This window comes from Nothobranchius furzeri, chromosome 12 (assembly GCF_043380555.1).
Source record: "Nothobranchius furzeri strain GRZ-AD chromosome 12, NfurGRZ-RIMD1, whole genome shotgun sequence".
In the NCBI taxonomy this organism is placed as follows: domain Eukaryota; kingdom Metazoa; phylum Chordata; class Actinopteri; order Cyprinodontiformes; family Nothobranchiidae; genus Nothobranchius; species Nothobranchius furzeri.
The window spans coordinates 12,533,485-12,555,191 of record NC_091752.1 but is presented as its reverse complement, the minus strand read 5'-3'; the positions used below and the strand labels follow the sequence as shown (position 1 = coordinate 12,555,191).

General features: G+C 41.9%; 1 protein-coding gene across 7 annotated transcripts in view; it reads right to left on the bottom strand.

Moving 5' to 3' along the window:
- Positions 1-21,707, bottom strand: part of LOC107374282 (gamma-aminobutyric acid receptor subunit pi) — a 183,019-nt gene that overhangs the window by 48,069 nt on the left and 113,243 nt on the right. The window lies entirely within an intron of this gene.

Below are 21,707 nucleotides of genomic sequence, written 5' to 3'. Positions count from 1 at the left end.
CTCTATTCTGACCGACTCTATTCTGACCGGATTCTTTTCCACTGACTGGTGGACCGTTACAAATTCTCTCGTTTGTGGGATGAATTTTTAACAACTGTGATATCCTTTGAGTTTTTTTTTTCAGGTTACCTGCCTCCAGCCAGGGTCCTGTTACTAACTCACATTTTTAGGGGTTACTAACCTACTGAGTTACATTTTTAGAACTGATTTACATCTCTATCTTTTCTTAGTGCTTTGTGTAGCATGGTTATATTTGATTACAAATTTAATTTTATTTTGTTGCTATTTCCCTTAAAGGGCCACAAGCCAATTTGCCCTTCATTTTCATGATTTTTTTTTTATATATACATGCCTTTAATTAGTGTAGCCTGCTGAGTTTCACATATCAGTTAGGATTTACTTTCTTTTATTTGTGTTTTCTCTGCATCACGTTTTTACATGACACGTAGATCAGGGTGCAGAACATTTCTTCTTTAGATAATTCACAAAAGGCATCCACATTTTCCCAGAGGCACCCATAGATAGGTTTTGATTGATTTCTTTGTTTTGCATCAAATGCTATCTATCGTGTGGGCTGTCTCACTTTGTCTCCTTCTCCGAGCTCGTATGGACTACATCCCATCAGAGGGGCCGTCTTCACCATCCTTCAACTGGTTTCCTGTCGCATGGGGCTTCGGTCGTGGTTCGAGATGGGTCGAGGTCGTCACTGGACTTCGCCTGGACTACGCCTGAGGAATACATCACCTGCCCAGCTCCGTGTGGCACACGAGCTGCTTATCCTTTCAATACCTTTGCATTATTGCTGATGAAATTAACTGCTATTGGCATAGCTCAGCTTTCAAGATTTCCTAAGTGGATTACTTTACAATGATTGCAACAGTTTTGGCCTTAATCATCTGATCAGGATAGACTCCCTTCTACACGAGACCTGTGGAGACGCTTCATCGTTCCTGCCTTCATCTGGGATGTCTACCTTCACGAGTACATCACGTTATTGTGTTTGTAACGGCAGGTGGCCTGTGCTTGACCACCATGTCGTCACAAAAAGGGGGGGTATGTAACGTGAGGAAATATGGGTTTTCTATCACAAAGGTGGTGTTGGACTCAGCTGTGTCAAAGCTGGGTCGCTGAGAACTTTCACCCACAGATTAAGACCTGAACGCCAGCGAGTCTGGGAGGAAACCATAACATCAACCACCTGCAGTCTACCAGAAGATGTGTTTACATGAGTTGTACCCAGACCAAGTCAAAACATAAAGTTTAAACTTCTTTTTCTTGATTTTAATGTTAAAGTAACCATTATCATTTTGCTCATTATAAATGTGTTTAATCAAATGAATGGTTCTTATGCTTTGGGGTAATTATAATGGATTAATGAATCCACACTTAAGTAGATAATGTTGAATGTTTGGTACTGACCTTCACACTCAAGCACACAAACATTCACACACACCTTCCCACAGTAAAATCCAGACACATTTGATGACGCACATGTTTTTGCTTTGAGAAGAGAGAGTTTTTGGTAAGTTTCAGTCTTTTGTGAACAGTTCGTGTTGGACAACGAGAGAGAACAGACCTGAAAACCAAAGGGGGGGCAGAGCCTGTTGGCTCGTTCTTCCCCCCTTCTCTCACGCTGTTTCTGCCACGCCAGGCAGAATAGCTGAACCGCAACTTCTAACGCAGACTCATTACCGAGTCTTTTGATTTCTGAGTGAATTAACTTAAGAAAGCGCGTCGACAAAACGCTTTACCATCAACGTGTACCGAGGGGCAACTCTGGACCGGGTCGCAGCGCATCTTTGTCTTCTTTGCCAGCCAAGGTGACCTGGATGAAACATCCTAAGGTGACGTCCCGGGTCCAACAGAGGGTCCGATTTTCGGTGAGGCAAAACACGACAGATAGCGTTTTGATGCATCTTTTCCACTAAACCTAAGTTTATTCAAACCATCACTTCACTCAGACACCTGTTTCTTCCTGAAGCAACATCAGATGCACACATGCATTCATCTCATCTCATGTTCAATTCTCACTACACTTGGCACCCACACGCATCCATAATCACATCATATCACTCTCAATCTTCATTCACCTACAGAAGGTCTATTTGAGCATTAACAGCATATCAACTGTTAAAAAGATTGTCCCACAAAGTTATCAATGTTGATTGTATTTCCTGTTTGTCAATTTCAAAATCATTAGTTTAATTTGAAGAATTAAAACTTTTAAACGTCAAACTGGTTTCCTCATTGAACTGAAACACAGACACTCAGATATTATCGGCAGTTTATGGATGAAAACAACCTTTGAGTCTTCTGAACAATATAACATTTGGTTATTGATTTATTAAAATTAATATTCCGAATTAATACGTAGCATGGTTTCTCTTCAATAAAAGAGCATAAATCCATAACGCTACAATAGAAACAATCTCTGCCTCTGCCAGCTGCAGTAAATGTAGTTTCCAAATAATAAATAGGAGGTGCAATCATCTGTGTATCTCCTTTGATCCGCATTAGTGATATTTTCAGCACCAGAACAGTGAAGCAACAGATTCCTGAGTTTGTTAGTAATTTTATTTATTAGGTGCATCTAACCTGTTCTATTTTTCTCTGAAATGAGATCAAATCAGTGCTTCTATGGGGTTGGCTCCACTCTGCACTAGAAATTTTTACTTTATTTAAAGACGTGTCATAATTTCTCCCCAAGCCTGACCTGACCATAGATACACTGCTCAAGCTTCTTCGCAATGTCTTTTCAACTGTTAAAGTTATTGTTAGGGAATATGGCCAGCTGATACGTTGGCAGTACATTGAGGAGTTGCAGAAGCTTCAGGAGAGGGAAGGCTTGCGTCTTGGCAACAAACTCAAAATGGCTCACATTCAGTGGCAACATCAAAAAATGAAGGTTCACCTTGCGGCCCAAATCTTTAGCAGCAGCGTGGCTGCTGCTCTTGAGTACTGCGAGCAACAACTGAGGTATCCACAGTTCCGTGGATGTGCAGCCACAGTTGATTTCCTGCGCACAGTAGATGCTGCTTTTGATGTCCTAAATAGCCTCAATCCACTTGGAAAAGGACACAAAGCACCCATCACACCAACAACTAAAGAACATGCCATGGTCACTTTAGCCCCATTCCCACCTGTACCGGGTCGGCCCGGGCCGGGTAGCCCCAGTCGGCCCCAGCCTGGCCCGGTTGATTCCACACATCCTTGCCTTAAGCCCATGTGGGCTGATTCTACCCACCAATCAGAGGCTTGCTCTAATGGAAGGTGTGAATGGGCTGATTCTACCCACCAATCAGAGGCTTGCTCTAATGGAAGGTGTGAATTTGCTGTCAGCAGTGGGCGTGTTGGCCCTGGTCGGCCTGAAGCAGTACCCCTCGGGAAGAGGGCCGAGAATGAGCCTTGGTTGGCCCGGGAAAATTCCAGGCCACCCAGATATGTAAACAACCTACGCTACCCGGCCCGGGCCGACCCGGTACAGGTGGGAATGGGGCTTTAGAAAGAAACAGAGTCTCTCCTCAGAGGGCTCAAAATCATAGGGAAAGACAACAGAGCGGTACATTTGCATTCCACACAGAAAATGACACTCATCTATGGTTTCATTGTCTGCTTTAGAAGTGTGATCTGCATCTATGAAGACCAGCTGCTCTTTGTCGATATCTTCTGACTTACAAACTCAGTCAGGACCACTTGGAGCTGTTCTTCTCTGCAATCAGAGCACCTGGTGGTCACAACAACAACCCCAATGTAAGGCAGTTCAGAGGGGCATACAAGCGTCTTCTTGTAAGGCACCAGGTTAAAAAGGGCACAGGTAACTGTCTTCTTCGTGACAACACAGCCTTCCTTGACTCTACACAGCAACTGTGAACATTGCACGCAGGTTGGATGTGGTGCCTGTAGAGGCACTTGTACTTGACGATGACTCCATCAGTGATCTTCCTGATGTCAACAACCTGTCTGAGTACAAGGAAGCAGCAATTTCTTACATCACTGGTTTCATTGTCAAAAAGTTGAAGCAGAATGTTACATGTAGGCCTTGCTCACAGGCATTGACATCGAATGAATCGGTGCATCCACTCTTGGCTTTGAAGGACAGAGGTGGATTACAGAAACCATCACAAGGCATCACTGCAGTTTGCCATGCAACAGAAAGATGCTTCCAGCGGATTCTTAAAGCCAGTGAAGGAAAGGCTCCACGTGGAAGAGGAACTACAGCAAACATTGTTGCCCAGGTTGTCACTGACTGTTCAGAGAAAAATCTCTTCCCGCAGCTGCACAGCCACAAGTTTGACGTGTGCGGAAAGTAATCACATCCATGTTCTTGTAAAGATGGCTTCAGCGTGGTACTGCAAAATTAGATTAAATCATATAGCACGGCAGGAGACGGACCGGATAAAAGAAGGCAAAACTGTCCGCAAGAAGCTCACAAAGTTAATCCATTTTTATGGAGATTAGAGAAAAGCTGTCCTCGTCATATCTTGTAGTCTGTCTGTACATTTTGTTATGTGCTTGTCAGAAGTTGTGACCATGAACATTTTTCTGATATTTGCAGACAGAACATAACACATGAAGAGCCTTCCTTTTATTGGACATCCTTTTAAATGTTACTTAGAGCCTGCATGAACGGGGCCTAAGTATACACTGACGAAGCTCTTTATCCTTGAAGTTTGACACCAACATACAGGATGCTACACTAAGTTGTAAATGGAGTTTTAAACAGTCAGGCACTGTTTCATTTACTGTTACATATATGTTACTATCTATCCCTTAGAGTCTGCATGAATGGGACCTAAGGTGATATTCTAACATTTATGTAAGTGAACACTTGATAAAGTTCAGAGTAAAAGTTACAACATGCAAAATGCATATGCAACCTTCTCAGTTTTCTGTAATATATTTGATGACAAATTTCTTGATAAGTTGATGTTACATTGAAGAAAAACAGAAACTATCTTAAAACTAAAATCATTTTGATATGTTATTGCACAGATAAGCTGTATTGTTGAATCCCAGCAGTATGGTTTTTTTTGGGGGGTTTTTTGTTCTATTTTGTTCCTAGCAGGTATTCATTTTCTCTCTGCGGTTGAGTTCCTGCCAGTTCACCCCCAGTTTCAGCTGCAGAACGTCATCAGCTTATCTGAAAGTAAGATTTAAAAGACCCTATCATGTTTGGTGATCTCACGCCTACAAAACATCCTTTGTTCTAATGGTGAAATTAATTTTAGCTGATCTTTTACCTGCTGACCTCTATAACTTTATTCCTGTTCCTACTTACAAAGAAACACCTGTGCAGAGGAGGTGTTTTGAAGGTGACAGTTTCTGCTTATCAAGCAACAATCGACAGCTACAATAAAGCCTGATTCATGCTTCTCTGTCAGCTCCAACAGGGAGAGACACACACGCACGGACAGAGACGTTTAGCTCTCATACTTCTCCGTCTCCTGGGGAGTGTTGCAAAGCAATTCCTGGCCAGGACAGCAGAGGGCGGAGAGCTGTTCTGTGGTATCCTGTCATGTATCGGTCCAAAATAGTGTGTTTATATTGTGTTTTTTGTACATAAGAGACTTTTTAAACAGACAAATTTGTCTAAATGTCCTCCACCTCTTCGTGGGCTCGCCACCTCTAAACCCACTATTCCTGTCATTTCCGTCCACAAATAAAACGCTTGCTGTGCACCTTTTCACTCCTCCAGTCACAGGGAATAAACACGTTCATGTTTTTAGAGTTTTTTTGCAAGGTGTTCTTCAAGTTTCTCCGTGTCTGCCGCTAGTTATCCTCGGCTTTGTTTTTGAGTGCGCAATGGCGGCGGTGTAGACGACAGCGGCATCCTGACCAATCACAAGCTTGCGCTGTCCGTCTCGTTAAACGGATGTTTAAAAAAGTGGGCTCGACTCCATGCGTACTTGCGTGCCTGCTGGGGCCCTACGCAAGGACGGATAATGGAGTTGTGTGTCTCCGCACTGACGCAGGAGAAGCATGAATCAGGCTTAAGATCAACCCTCCTATGGTCATGAAACCAAAGAAGTCCAATTGCCTTCTTTAAAAATCCATTTGATGTCATACTGAACAACTGTTGTATTTGATTCAAATTTTAATGATTCTGTTTCAGGTGGAAATGCTGTGTGATTCCTGTGTCCTGTGGCCCATGACCTGTGTCAGCCCGGTTCTGGATGTGGCCTTGCTGAGTTCTCTGTAGCAAGGTTTTCTGGTGCTTGGGGCCATTCCAGAGTGCACCTGATCCTTGGAGGTCTAACACTTCACATCCCAGCACACGCACGAACACGTTTGTTGATGTTTGTTGTTCATGATGTTTGTGGTTCATGGTTTACATATTTATAGTTGTTCATCCCACATTTTCTTGATGATTCTTAGAAATGTTTCTTCACAGGTGCAGCTGCTGGTTGCTGTTTTTTGTTGGTTTCCTAGTTGTATTAATTTTTCTCTTATTTACTTATTTATCCTCTATCAGCAGTCTTTATTCCAGATTGGTTCAGCATGCTGATGTGGTGATACATAACCCAAACCAATATTACTCAAGGGGAACGTCGTACACAAAAGGCTCCTCTTGATAGAGCAGATCTGTTCAGCACATTCTGACAGACAGACCACCATTCTTCTGTCATGTTGCTGTACAGGACATTTTTAGTTTTTCTTTCTAAAGATAAATAGTATTACATTTAAAGAGCAATACTTTCATATCATCATTTCCCCACACTTTCTGTATACCTGTATTTTGTTGTTTTTCAATAAAGAATGACAAATTATTTAAGTTTGGTTTTTGTTGCACACAAATATATATCTGTAAAAAATACCTACAAAGCTAATATTTACATAACAAGTATGATTGGGTTTTGCAATATGGCACTGTTTATTTTAGTAAGATTTTTAAACCAAGTAAAGTTAGTAAAGAACACATTTCTATTGGCTGCTAAGAAACTGTTGGGATTTAAAATGGGCCTGTTGTACAAATAACTTGTAAATGATTATTCCTCATTTTTTGTCTTAACCAAAGAAATTCCAGTAATTGAGCAAAAACATTTATTTTTTATGCTACATTTTATAAAATAACAGGGCACAAAGTGTCGGCACATTTAAAAAAAACTTAAAATAATAAAATGGGCCCAGAGAGCTGCAGAGTGAGTGCAACATTGTGGTTTGAAGGAAGAACAGTTCAACAGTGTAATGGCTACAGATAAATTACATCATCAACACATTAGCTATAACAGTCAGGGATATGTTTATCCTGTTTGCCTGAAAATAAATCTGTCATAAAGGCCAAATTCAAAAGAAGTGAGACTCCCACCTGGAAGTCTTTCACTGCTTTTGGAGCTGGCCATTAAGACAATCGGCATTGTTAGTTAAAAATATATCATTTCCCCTATTTGTGAAATGAACTCTGTCTGACAAAAATATCCCTGGACTGTCTTGTCTGATGTGAGGATGCACAACAACGGCACCATTTAAACTAGAAATAAAAGTAGCCATTACACTGTTGACGAACCTCCTGGCCTTCTCAATTTTGGCAGGTTTTACACCTGCCCTCCATCTACGCCTTTGGGTGATGGACGACATGATGATGGTCATATATGGGTGGAGAAGTTGAAGCCGGTGCAGGTCGTCCTTCATCATGTTCACCAGCTTCACACTGCTGACCACCCCCATGTCATTGCCGCCGCAGTGAATGATGAGGACATGAGGAGCTGCTCTTCCATGCAGGGAGTGAAAAAAGAAGGGGAGAAGGTCTTTCCACCTCAGTCCGCCCCAACCGAACCAGGAGACGCAGACGTCAGGGAGGCCAAGATTGTCTCCGACGGTCTCTGCAGCTCCCTGGGCCGCGCCTTACGTAGCTGTCTCCAATGATCCAAATGGCTATGGTGAAAAAATAACAGGTTAGTCATAATTGTTTAAAGTACAAAACCATACATGAAGTGGTCAAGACAGGTATTTGGTACTTATACTTGCTGCTTTGTGTAGCTGATGTTGGAGACACACAGGCTGCCATGGTGACCTTTCAACAGATCTAAGAAAAAAATGTAATAAAAGAATGAAACTTAAAAACTCCCAGACCTCATGTCATATTTACTAATCAGCTATGACTGATTTATTGTTTCAATCACAGTGAGTTACACTGATTCTAATATATTTTTATTGCTATTATACATACATACTTTTCAACTGTTATTTTCACATGACTGTTATCAGGCTCTCTTGTTCTGGTTCTCATGATAATTCCGTTTCTTCCAGTAAGTTATCTTGTGCTTACTTCATCTGTACAATGTCTTTTTACTTTTGGTGAATTGTACTGAGTCCAGAATAAAGGCTACTTGGCTGTACAAGATACAAACAGGTATTACGTTTTGGAAATATATTAAATGTATTTAGCCTGCTAATTTAGCTCTAATACTAATAATTACCGTATTTTCCGGACTATAACTCGCACTTTTTTACATAGTCTGGCCGGTCCTGCTACTTATACTCCGGAGCGACTTATATAGCAAAATATGTAAGCTACAACGCACTGCTGCGGGCCGACTCCGACCCACCCAAGAATGAGTTCCCCTGTCCCGCTGGGAGGGTTTCAAACACCGCCAGCATCTGCTGGAGCCTGTGGCGGGGTGCTGCGAGCCGACTCCGACCCAAGAATGACTTCCCCTGTCCCGCTGGGAGGGTTTCAAACACCGCCAGCATCTGCTGGAGCCTTTGGTAGGATGCTGAGGGCCAGCTCCAGCCCAGGAATGAGCTCTCCTCACCCGCCAGGAGGGTTTGAAACACCGCCATCCTCTCCTCTGCTGGAGACCATGGCGCGCTGCTGCACCCGCGTTGTTCATTCTGTTATGGTTACCGGTGCTTGTCTTGCAATGTGAAACGCTTGGTCTCAGATTTTGTAAGAAAAATAATAAAATGTCCCCCCAAACTACGACTTAAATATATTTTTTCTTCATCATTATACATTTAATGGCTGGTGCGACTCAGGAGCGACTTATAGCCCGGAAAATACGGTACTGAAAACTTGCTCAAAGCAAAACATGTTTTTATTACGGAAATAAATGATAAACTTACCGATTTAATACTTTTTTAATCCAGGTACTTTTCACGAAAAAGCGCCGAAAACCTCCACCTTTACTTCGTGTGAGGTTCAGGTCGATGGGTGTTCCACATTTAGCTCCGGTTGGGTTGAAGCTAGGTGGCTACATCCGTTAGCTCGGCTCCCACCTCCACGTTAGCTTTGGGTTAGCCAGGGTTATCTTCAGGTTAGCTTGTAGCTAGTTTGACCGGGTGTCGTCATTAGGGTTGTCACGGTAACCGGTATAGTGGTAAACCCCGGTAAAAAAGTTGACAATAAAAATAACCGTCCAGTTTTTAAAAAACTAAATTATCTCGGTGGGTTTACCGTGGCCGCGGTTTAGGCGCGGTGACCCTTACCAGCCACCGTCGCTTCTGCTGAAGTTCCCGCGCACACGCACTTTTTAGTTTGCAACCAAAACTTTGAAGCTGAAATAACGCCGAAGGAGGAGACGGCAGCGCCCAGGACATCCATCAGCCCTCAAAGAAGACTAAATCGGAAGTTTGGGCATATTTTGGATTTCTGAAAATTGCTGAGGGACAGTTAATAGAAGACTGCTATCACGTTTGCAGAACGTGCAGGAAAAAAGTGTCTGCAAAAGGCAGCAACACTTCGAATCGAATAGCACATCTGCGTGACCATCACCCACGTCTCTACAGCCAGTGCAAGCTAAGTTAACATTAGCATTTTAGCTTAAAGGCACAGTCCGCAGGATGACGCCGTCAGGGTGAGGAGGAGGAGATTTTTAAATTCGAACGGCTGTTGCTCACTCCCCCGCCCTTCCTGAAAGAGCCGAAAGCCACACCTCCCAATGTGCACGCGCAGGAAAAGCAGAGTCAACATCGGAGCATTGCTTCTTGTAATAGAGCTGAGCTGTGTTAGCAATGGAGTTATCTGAGGTAAGAAAGTTGTATTTAACCAGCACATTAAACACTTACTGTTTACAAAAGGCATTTTATAAAGAATATCTATAAATATATTTATATTTAAAAATACCAGTAACAGTTGGCAATCTATATTGTAAATAAAATTAATCCTATCAAATTGTTAGCATTTTATTGCAAGTAACTAGCTTATTTTTAATTGCTTTGCCATTCAAGATGGGATGAATATATCAAAGCATATAATTTATGTGGAAATCATGAATAAACACTGCATATTAGTATAATTTTTTTATTCTAATACAATTTAGAGTTCAGTGATTGAGGAATCCTCTGAGGAAGAGTTTGAACCTCCTATTGCATCCTCAAGACGTGGTGCAAAAAGGAGATGCCCACCATCATCTCAAAGCCGTGGTGCATCCAGAGGCCGTGGTGCATCCAGAGGCCGTGGTGTGTCTAGAGGCCGCGGTGCATCCAGAGGCCGAAGAAGTGTGAGACACTCAGCTGTGGACCTTGGAGATGAAGATCTCTCTCGAGTTCGGAATCTTTGTTCCGAGCGAATAGACTTTGAACGTGTAAGCATAACTGTTGCTGTAGCATCTCTTTCCACTTTTGTAGCAACACATACAGAACCTGAACCCTCAGCAGGCTATTGACATCCTTACCATGGTGCTGGACAGACATTGGTGTTCTCTTTGATGTAATTGCCCTCTCTGGTCCACCTGCCACAACACCTCCAACACCCAATCAACCTTCATGGTGTGTATCCTCCCACTGCAGAGATATGCCAACTGATTTGGAAAAGAAATGCTGCCAACAGCCTCCCCAGACATGTATTTCAACTGTACCAGACATGGAGGAGTTTATTCTGCAAAATTCCCTGACCCCAGTGGTAACTACACTGGTTTTATTCCAAGACGATTGTAAATAAATGTATATATTTGATATTTTACATAAGTTTGTTTTTATATATTTTTGTGTGATGCTCTAATAAAGTGTTCTAAAGCACAACTCTGTGTTGCATTTGTAAAAATACCATAAATTTTAAAACTCCTGCACAACAACAAAAAATTATGTCTACCTCCAACATTTTACATAAATTTTTAAATTATTAGTCCTTATTTCCCCAAAATATATCTTTATTTTCAAAAAAAACCACAGGAAACAAAAATAAAGAAGGTTTTGGGTTTTCTCTTGCCTCCCCCAACACCTATGTCTGTGGCAAAGTTTTACCTGTAAATAAAAAATAAACTCAATTAGCAATGGACTATTGTGTGGAAGATGTAAGGCAGATAATGTTTTATTTTACCATCACCGCAAGTCCGTAGGTGTTGTAGAAGTTCCTCTGTTGATGGTGCAGGAACTCCGGACAGCAAACCATAACGCCTTGGATCCTCAGGCCTTAGCTTGTAGCGTCGAGGAAGACCTTTCTTGCTTGTCAAACGTCGGTCAGTTGCTTCTGGGATATTCCAGTCATGAACTGTATCCTCTATGTTAATTTCTTGCAGAGTCTCAAGTTGTAATGTTTTTTGTAATGCTGCTCCAGTCCTGTGAACAAAAGCTTTTTATTAACTATGTGCTATTGCAGTTTTATAGAATGTTAAACGAAAAGAATTACCTTATGTGTATATAAGGTGTGTAGTCCTCATCACCGCTGTCATCAGTACCGCTGTCCATCTCGATGGTTTCGTCCTCCTCTGAAGACGAATCAACTTCTGTTTCTCTGTTTGGTGACCATGTGTCATCTGATGACTCTATTCTGAATATACACAATATAAAGTTTTTAGTATGGAAAATTAGACACATTTTATTAACATCTGAATACTTACACAGAGTTTTGAATATTGTTGAACTCTTCCTCGTCAATGTTTGCTTCAATTCCCACACAAGATAACCTAAAAAAGTAATTATTGTTTACTTTTCCTGACAAATGTGACAGCCGTATACAGATACAACCTTGTGCTTACATTTGTGAAGATCCTTCTTTTTTAGTTTCACCTTGTTCCATCACCTCCTCCAAATTATCATCCCTATGAAAATAAAATACAAGCACAAGAATATGATTAGAATCAATACATATTTTGTCATTTTGAAGGTAATAGACCTCGTCTATTGGCCGTCATCATCACCCTCTCCTTATTTTTCTCACTACTTATTACGCATTTCTCTGTATCCACTGAATTCCTTCTTTACAAATAATTTCCTGTCTCTCTCTTTACATTTTAAAAACACAATTGTGTTATTTTTTTCTCATAAACTTTGAAATAAAAATATAATTTTTTAAAATATGTTTAATTTTGTTGTTGTGAAGTGTCTCAAGAGTTTTATCTTGAGAGGCGCTATATAAAATGTAGTTTTACTATTCATTTCTATATATTTTTTATAGTCATTCATTATCCCATTTCTAGAATTTTTTCAAAATAATCCACCACTAACTTAAAACAGAGGCAAAATTATAATATTCCTGGTAGAGGTTTTTACGCAGCTATTTACCTTTCAGATGATTCTCCATGAATGCTAGACAGAGCTGGCACTGGTGTTGGAGAAATACACAGTTGGCGCTTCAATGGTGTAGATGTTGATGCTTCATATTTGGACTGATGACTGTAAAAAACAAAGCCCAAAAATTAGTGATCACAAGCTAAACAAGTCTCCCCAGCCTTCACAGATTTTTGCACGAGCTGATTATCATTCCTTTTATTTTAATATGGAGTTTTCACGTAGGTAAGACCACAAACTCAGACGGTAATCCGTACACGTGGCCCACCCAGGTTAGCACAATATGTCTTTCAGTGCTAATGGAAACGTAAGGTTTTGGATTCGTTCCTGATCAATCACACCTAATTCTAACTGCTGAATAATCTCCTCAGACTTCTACAAGTGCTACATGAGCTGCTGATTACTCATTTTAATCAAACACGCAGCTCAGGAAAGTGTAAACATCTAATTCAGCTTTCAAGATGCTAACTGAACCCCGCTAACGGGGAAGTTATAAACAAGAGCTTAAAACAATATACTGATGTGGCCTATAGTTAAACGCCACACTAATCATTAGCTCCCATATAAACAAAAAACTAAAATCCCCTTTCGTTACTCAAACTTCTTCCAAATAAAGCATAAATAGTTTGACTAACATCGATTCATGTCGACTTAGCATTCAAGCTAATGCTACATTAGCCAATAGGACACCAAGCATACAAAGCTTGTTTGCTCTATTACTCCTTTCAGTGAAAGAAAGATTATAAGTAAATTTATCCGAAAAACAATAAATAACTTACCTGTCTAAAAGATACTTTGCCAACTCTTCATCCGTTTTCAGGCCGTGTAGATCACGAAAATCTCTCCATCGTGTGTAAAACAATCTCCAATGTAAATTCTACTTGACTGTCTTAAACGTCTTACAGCCACTGTTGAAGAAGGGCTTTTAAACTTTTTAAATGTTTTTTGAGATGTGGAAGTGTTGGATTCAGTGTCTACAGGTGTAAGTTATAATGAATGAACTCATGTCAGAATAAAAGGACGGGTAAGGCTCCACCCACTGTGTGGAAAAGGACTGTCTGTCACAAGCGGTAGCAGATGGCGGAGGTGCAGTGGTGGAGTCCCCCGTCATGAAAGAAGACTGTATGATTCTCTCATTTATTACCACTCAAATTCCAGTACAAGGGCGCAGCCCGAAAGCGACTCTGCTAACAGGTTATGGGCCCAGATGAGCGGCGGAAGGAATCTGCAACCAGAGAAGGAAGGGCGGCGTACCTGAATCAGCGAGTCACCAGCAGGTGTGAGGAGTTTGACACAGATTGAGTGAGTGAGCGTCTTTACGCACCATGAGAAGACACGCAGCAGAGTCGGGGAGTCGATATTCCCGTTTGCAATTTGATGGAGATGAAAGAAAGTATGAACTATGGGAAACTAAGTTCCTCTGTCATCTCCGATTGCAAGGCTTGAAAGATGTCATCTTAAAGTCGGAGGTGCCTGAAGGTGAGGAAGAAGATGACGAAGACGCTGATAAGAATGCCGAAACGTATGCGGAGTTGATCCAATTTTTGAATGATAAAAGTTTATCGTTAATCATGAGAGATGCAGTTGATGACGGTCGGAAAGCACTGAAGATATTAAGAGATTATTATGCTGGAGCGGGCAAGCCACGGATCATGAGTCTGTACACAGAATTTACTTCTCTCACAATCGAAAGGAACGAGAGTGTGACAGATTATATTATCCGAGCAGAGGCAATCATTACAGCGCTAAAAAATGCTGGTGAGTCACTGAGTGACGGGCTTCTGATCGCAATGATAATGAAAGGCCTACCAGAGACATTTAAACCCCTTATTGTGCACATTACCCAGAGTGATGCAAAAATCACATTTCCAGAATTTAAAGTAAAACTGAGAAGCTATGAAAACACCGAGAGAATGCGTGCAGCGGTAACTGATGACAACGTAATGAGGACAAAAGTGCATCCTGACCAGGAATCCGCTTCATGGCGAACAGTGGATGGAAGATCAAAGATTGTGTGTTTTAAATGTGGACTGAAGGGGCACACAGCAAGAATGTGCCGATCCAAAGTGTGGTGCAGTTATTGCCGCAGTAATACACACAAAGACGCAACCTGCAGAAGGAGAGTGAAAAGAGATGAAGCAAGAGGAGTCGCGGAGAACAAGGAGAAGGACTACGCGTTCCAGATCGGTTCCAGACTCCAGAGGATCCGGGACGACGGACCAGAGATGACGACTACACAGCTTCTGGTGGACACGGGAGCGACATCGCACATCATCACCAAGATTGAAAGCTTTAAGACTTTTGATGAGACTTTTAGACCGGAGGCTCACTGCGTGGAGTTGGCTGACGGGAAGAGGAGCAGAGGAGCTGCGCAACGGCGTGGAGATGCCGAGATAAGTATGCTGGACAGCAGAGGATGCAGTCACAAGGTAACACTGAAACAAGCACTGTACATCCCATCGTTTCCTCAAGACATTCTGTCAGTTAAAGCAGCGACTGGTAACGGAGCCACGGTGGTTTTCAAACATGGGGACAGTTTTCTTAAACATGTCGACGGAACAAAGTTTCCAATTTATGAGCAAGAGAGACTGTTCTTTATGAACACTGTGAAAGAGTGCAAAGACAAATGCAATGGTTGTTTTGATATGCAAACGTGGCATGAAATTTTAGGCCACTGTAATTATGATGACGTTCAAAACCTACAAAATGTTGTTGACGGGATGAAAATTACGGGTAAAACGAACAAAAATTTACAATGTGAAGCGTGCATTCAAGGAAAGTTTACGCAAACCAGGAATCGAGAACCAGATGAAAAAGCCAGCGCAGCTTTAGAGCTGGTGCACACGGACTTAGCTGGTCCGATTACACCAAACTCTAAGGAAGGGTTCAAATTTGTTTTGTCCTTTGTTGATGATTTTTCGGGTGCGACATTTGTGTATAATTTGAAACAAAAAAGCGATACAACTCAAGCAACCGAAAAGTTTATTGCAGACATGGCTTCATATGGGAAAATCAAATGCATTCGCTCTGATAATGGAACGGAATTTACAAGCCGGCAGTTCTGAGATTTATTAAGCAGAAGCGGTATTAGACATGAAACGTCGGAGCCGTATTCACCGCATCAAAACGGAACGGCAGAGAGGAACTGGCGCACGCTCTTTGATATGGCAAGATGCATGTTAATTGAGAGCGAGTTGCCGAAGTCTTTATGGCCATATGCCGTCCAAACAGCGGGAGTGATCAGAAATCGATGTTTTAATAAACGTACAGGGCTGACACCGTACACGATGCTGACTGGGAAAAGACCCAATCTTTCAAGGATGAAAAAATTTGGGTCATTGTGTTATGCCTATAAACAGAACAGAGGAAAGCTGGACTCTAGATGTGATAAAGGAGTTTTCTTGGGATATGATTGAAATAGTCCTGCATATTTCGTCTATTTTCCGAAATCTGGCAAAGTCGAAAAACACAGGTTGATTAAGATATTAAATCCAGCCACAACAGATCAACAAACGCAGAGTGACCACATTTTTGAAGACGAGATCTTTGAATCTATGAAGCAAAGTGAATCTGAGCAGACAGAAGAACAAAAAACCACTTCGCATGTGGAAATTCCAGAGCCGATGGAAAGCAGTCAAACGGATTCTGAAGTCAAAACTGAGGAAACCGTTGACGATGGAGCAAAGCGTTATCCATCCAGAGTTAGAAAGAGACCTGATTATTTAAGTGATTATGTCTCGGATGCAAAAGAGTGTGGAAGCGAGCAAATTCTAACCAACCTGGATTATTGTTATAAACTGTTGTGTGATATACCAAAGTCGTTTTCTGAAGCTATTGTGTCAAGCGAGTCAAAACAATGGGAAAAAGCAATGGAAGAAGAAATTCAATCACTCAAGGAAAATGACACGTTCTCTGTAACCACTCTACCAGAGGGTAAAAAGGCAGTGGGGGGTAAGTGGGTTTACACCGTTAAGAGAAACTCCGATGGCTCAAACAGATACAAAGCTCGATTTGTTGTAAAGGGTTTTAGTCAAACAATGGGAGTTGATTATGGAGAGACTTTTTCACCTACTGCCGATTTAGCTAGTGTGAGAATCCTGATGCAAAAAGCCGTCCAGGAAGGCATGTTGTTGTCTCAAATGGATGTAAAAACGGCTTATCTACACGCACCAATAGATGAAGAAATATACATTGAACAGCCAGAAGGTTTTGAGACAGAGTCTAGTGAGAAACATAAACTGGTTTATAGATTGAAGAAATCACTCTATGGATTGAAGCAATCGGGACGTAATTGGAATCAAACATTGCATGATTATTTACACAGTTGTGGATTCAGACAAAATCGTGCTGATAATTGTGTTTATACAAGGGAAACTGAAAGCCAAAAAGTAATCATTTTGGTGTGGGTGGATGACTTACTTATTGCAGCTAACAATGAAAAAGTGCTCTCGGATTTAAAGGAAATGCTCTCTTCTAGGTTCCAAATGAAAGACTTGGGAAAGCTTAATAATTTTTTAGGAATACATTTCCTTCAGAAAGCGGGGTGTATTAAGATGTCACAGAAAACATATGTGGAGAACATTCTAAAAAGATTTGATATGCAAAACTGTAAGCCGAGGTCAACACCTTGTGAGCAGAAATGGGTTCATTCTGATGCATGTGAGACGTTAGCAGATCCGAGAAAGTATCGTGAAGCTGTTGGATGTCTTATTTATCTGAGCTACGGTACCAGACCTGATCTATGCTATGTTGTTAGTAAACTGTCACAACATTTTAATGCGCCAGCTGTTGATGATTGGACAGCAGTAAAGCATGTTCTGAGGTACTTAAAGGGTAGTCAAGAAAAAGAACTGTGTTTCAGAAAATGTTCAAGTGGAAAACTAGGTCTTCAAGCATACAGTGATGCGGATTGGGCATCTGATGCTTCTGATAGACGTAGTATGACAGGGTACTGTATAAACCTAAGTGGAAATGGCCCTTTAATATCATGGAAATCCAAAAAGCAGACTACTACAGCGCTATCAAATTGTGAAGCTGAATACATGGCATTAGCAGCAACAATTCAGGAATGCATGTATTTAACTTATTTGATTGAAGACATTGATGTGTTTGAGTATGAAACACCTACGATATTTGAGGACAATCAGGGGACAATAGCTCTGTCAAAAAATCCAGTGAACAGGCAAAGATGCAAACATATAGATGTAAAGTACCATTTCATACGGTCAGCAGTACATGAAGGAAGAGTACTTATTGAGTTTTGTCCAACTGAATCAATGGTCGCAGATATGATGACAAAACCAGTACCAAAGTATAAGTTGGAAAAGTTCTCTGTATTCATGTTTGGAATGTGAAATTGAATCGGTACGCATTTCAGTTTCCTTGCCTTTTCTTAACCTGTATACAAGTGGGGGTGTTGGATTGAGTGTCTACAGGTGTAAGTTATAATGAATGAACTCATGTCAGAATAAAAGGACGGGTAGGGCTCCACCCACTGTGTGGAAAAGGACTGTCTGTCACAAGCGGTAGCAGATGGCGGAGGTGCAGTGGTGGAGTCCCCCGTCATGAAAGAAGACTGTATGATTCTCTCATTTATTAACACTCAAATTCCAGTACAAGGGCGCAGCCCGAAAGCGACTCTGCTAACAGGAAGGCAGTCGAGGAATCGGTAATTTGGGGTTTTGTTGCTCCATGTTTCTGCAGTAAGCCGAGTGAGGCGCGTGACACTGTTGTGCACGCTGAGATCTAATGCTCGTGCTCGATGATTGACAGCTGCCCCCTGTTGGAAACGCAGCGCTATTGGTCAACGCGTTAGGCCTGCAGAAATATTGGCTGAGCTCTACAGGGCAGGGGAGGGACTTAGGAGAAAATTGAAATATTAAAGATTATTTACTTTTTTTAATAAAATTGGGTCAGATGGCGAAATCAAACATTTTTAAAGTTATTCTACATTTAAATGTTGCAGACTGTGCCTTTAAATGCATGACGTGAGGACTTTTGGTTGAGGGAGAATGCAACGAGTCACTATATACTGCAGCCGCAGCGTCCTCTGCCAGCATTTAAACCGTGTCACGGACACCCTGTTGCTGGATGAAGCATCTTATTTGTTTATGATGAAGAGAAATATACAATTAGTTCCTTGTCATTGATTTGTTTACTTTTTCAATGCCATTTATGCTTGAACATTTGGATTTGATTACATAGTGTAGTAGTTATTTTAGTCATTTGTTTAAAGTGGCTATTTATTTTAAATACATATTTTTTAAGGTTGACTTGTACAGTGCTCAAGTCAAGTGTGGACTGGAGTTTTAGATTTTCATTTTGATAATGAAGAAAACAAGTATATGAGAAAACAAGTGGTGTTTCTTTGATTTGTTTACATATTGTTTATGTTTTGAATGTTTGGATTTGTATAATTTAAACCTGCACTGACTACTGTAACATGTTCCAGCAAAAGAAGCTATTTGTTCCTTTACTTGTGAAAAGTTGCACTTTTGCTAAGGCTTTGTGTTATTTTAGGTTTAATAAACACTGTTAAACCTTTTCAAAACTATTTCAGTTTGTGTAGAACAGGACTATCAATGCTTTCTGAACATATGCAACACCGTTTAAAAAATACCGCGATAATACCGAAAACCGTGATAATTTTGGTCACAATAACCGTGAGGTTAAATTTTCATACCGTGACAACCCTAGTCGTCATTTGATCCCAGCCTTACAGCCCCACCCTCAGCTCCTCCTCTCTTCCCTTTTATGGAATTGTCTGGGCTGGACGGAACCTGTGACACAGTCAAAATGGCGGTGGTGGCCACCTCCCATTTTAGACCAAAAACTTGTTATTGGAGCATATGGAATCGAATTGTCCAGTATATATGTCGATGGTGCCCCCGAGACTGGGAGATCGAGGTTCAAATCCCAGTCGGGTCTTACCCGACAAGTGGTTGTATTCAGGGATTAAACCACCAAATAGTTCCCGAGCGCAGCCACAGATACAGCTCACCGCTCCCCATGGAGATGGGTCACATGTCATGCGGAGAGTGCATTTTGCACACACATCAGTGTGTGTGACAACTAATGGGACTTAAACTTCTCATGATGAATTACTGCAAGTTTCCACTGGATAAACATGTAAAACCTTTTAAACATCAGCTGCATGAACAGCTGTGATCAGTTTGGCAGAGACAGGTAACACTTTAAGCTGCCTTCATGAGGATGTAAACTCCATTTCTGCAAACGAAGGCTCTTCAGGAAGCTTCAACGGTTTATCATTTTCATTTTGGTCCAGCTAACAGACCCTTTTAAACACTTGTTGGTCGTTTTGTGCAGAAGAAATAGATCTTGCTAAATCGTGTGACGCGCTGCGCTAGGCTCCCTGGATGTGACCCGCAGAAGAGCTAGCAATAGCATTCTAGCCCTTCTACTTCTATGCTTTGGCCACACACTGGTGGTCCACGTGGCCTCTTGGATCTGCTTTTCAGCTTTTTAAGCTTCAGATTTTCTACCAACACAGATTTTAGATTGCCGACCTTCAGATGGACTTCTCATCCACCTCAGAGCAGGGGTGGACATTAACTTCAAAACCAACCGGCCAGCCGGGCCGGTAACTCTGAATATTTACCGGCCCTGCCAAGAATCTACCGGCCCCGCTGGTCAGCTGCCAAAACGAGTCAAAATAACAACTGAACGGTTTTAAATGTAATAAACCTTTATTTTGTACACGTTCACAAACATAATAACGTATTCAAGTTTGAATTTGTTTGTTCCCTCAACAAAACTCGATTTTGTCGTCGCATACTTCCGGCATACAACGCAGTACATCACCAACGCCGCCTTGCTGTATTCGAGCCATTGGCTGTGTTCGAGATGAGCCATTTCTGCGCAGATTAGACCAGCGGTGATCGGCGAGCAGTGCATGCCGGTTAGATTTGATTCCGACTTGACGCCGACTTGCTCTGACGTCATCCATACGTAGACAACGATAACCTCGTGAGATCAAGGCGGCCGCAGATTTTGGAGCAAGGTGCTGCAGTTGCTCTCCCTCGGCTGCAAAACCTAGAGGATGACGGGAAACGCCTGGCTCTCACCTGATCTAAGATCTGATTGGTTCATATTTTGATCCAAACATCCGGTGGTAGAACATGAAATGTTAGTTGTTCACATGTATTCTGTAAATCATGTAACGTTGATGATAACAACTATATAGGCCATAAAGAGAAATGTGTTTTGTTTTCTTTTGTCACGTTTCTATGAGCACACTGAAGCTAAAGCTGATTACCTTTACTTATTATTACAGTCACGTCTCCATATACAATATATGATATCCACAAACACGTGAGGATGTGTTTCAGCTGCTAACAGGCACCAGAATTACAATTGAACAAGTGTGAATGCTAACGCGATATCTTCAGCCATCGTCACCCCCGAGCTACACATGTAGGAAAATCCAAGAGATTCAACTGGCAGAAACAACTGGTTCACACCATAGGTTCTCTCACACACACACACACACACACACACACACACACACACACACACACACACACACACACACACACACACACACACACGTAGAGGAAAAGAGCTGAGAAAAGATAGAGAGGAAATGGAGGACAAGTTAAAAGAAAAACTACAGCTGAGCCGAGGCGCGCCTCGAATGGGGCGCGTCTGATCTGAACTGAGGAGCGGCGAGCAGCGGCCGGACTTCGTGAGTGATTAGCTTCGGGCGCTTCCGCGGCCTGTGTGTCCCCGGCGAAACGCCGGCTTTCAGCCACTCCCCCCGCTGCTTCCGTCTTCTCTCGCCTGTTTTCCAGGCAAGCCGCTGCTCAACTCGAACACGGCCATTCTCTGCACCTCCCGTCTTCTTTAAACCGCCAAGCTGGGACGTAATTTTGGGGGGGGACGGGTGGGACATGTCCCCCCCACTTTTTCAAGAGGCAGTTTTGGTCCCCTGCACTTTTTTCCGTCCGAAAACAATGTTACGCTCCATTAAATGGCTTTGGTTGAGCACTAGGAACGAAACGGAAACCGGTTTACTATTAGACCCGCCCAAAAGCTAATCTATTGGCTCTGCTGATACTTGCTAACGTATTATTGGCTGTTGCTGCTGTCACTCAAGTTGGAAACAGTCAGAACGTGCTCACGTTGTTTTGCTAGTTTGGAGCCGCTAGGGAACACCGGTACTGAGTCACATCGTCAACTAGACGCTGTGTAATATCAGAGCTCAGCTCAGCTTCCATTACATAACATTTGAATAAGTGTTC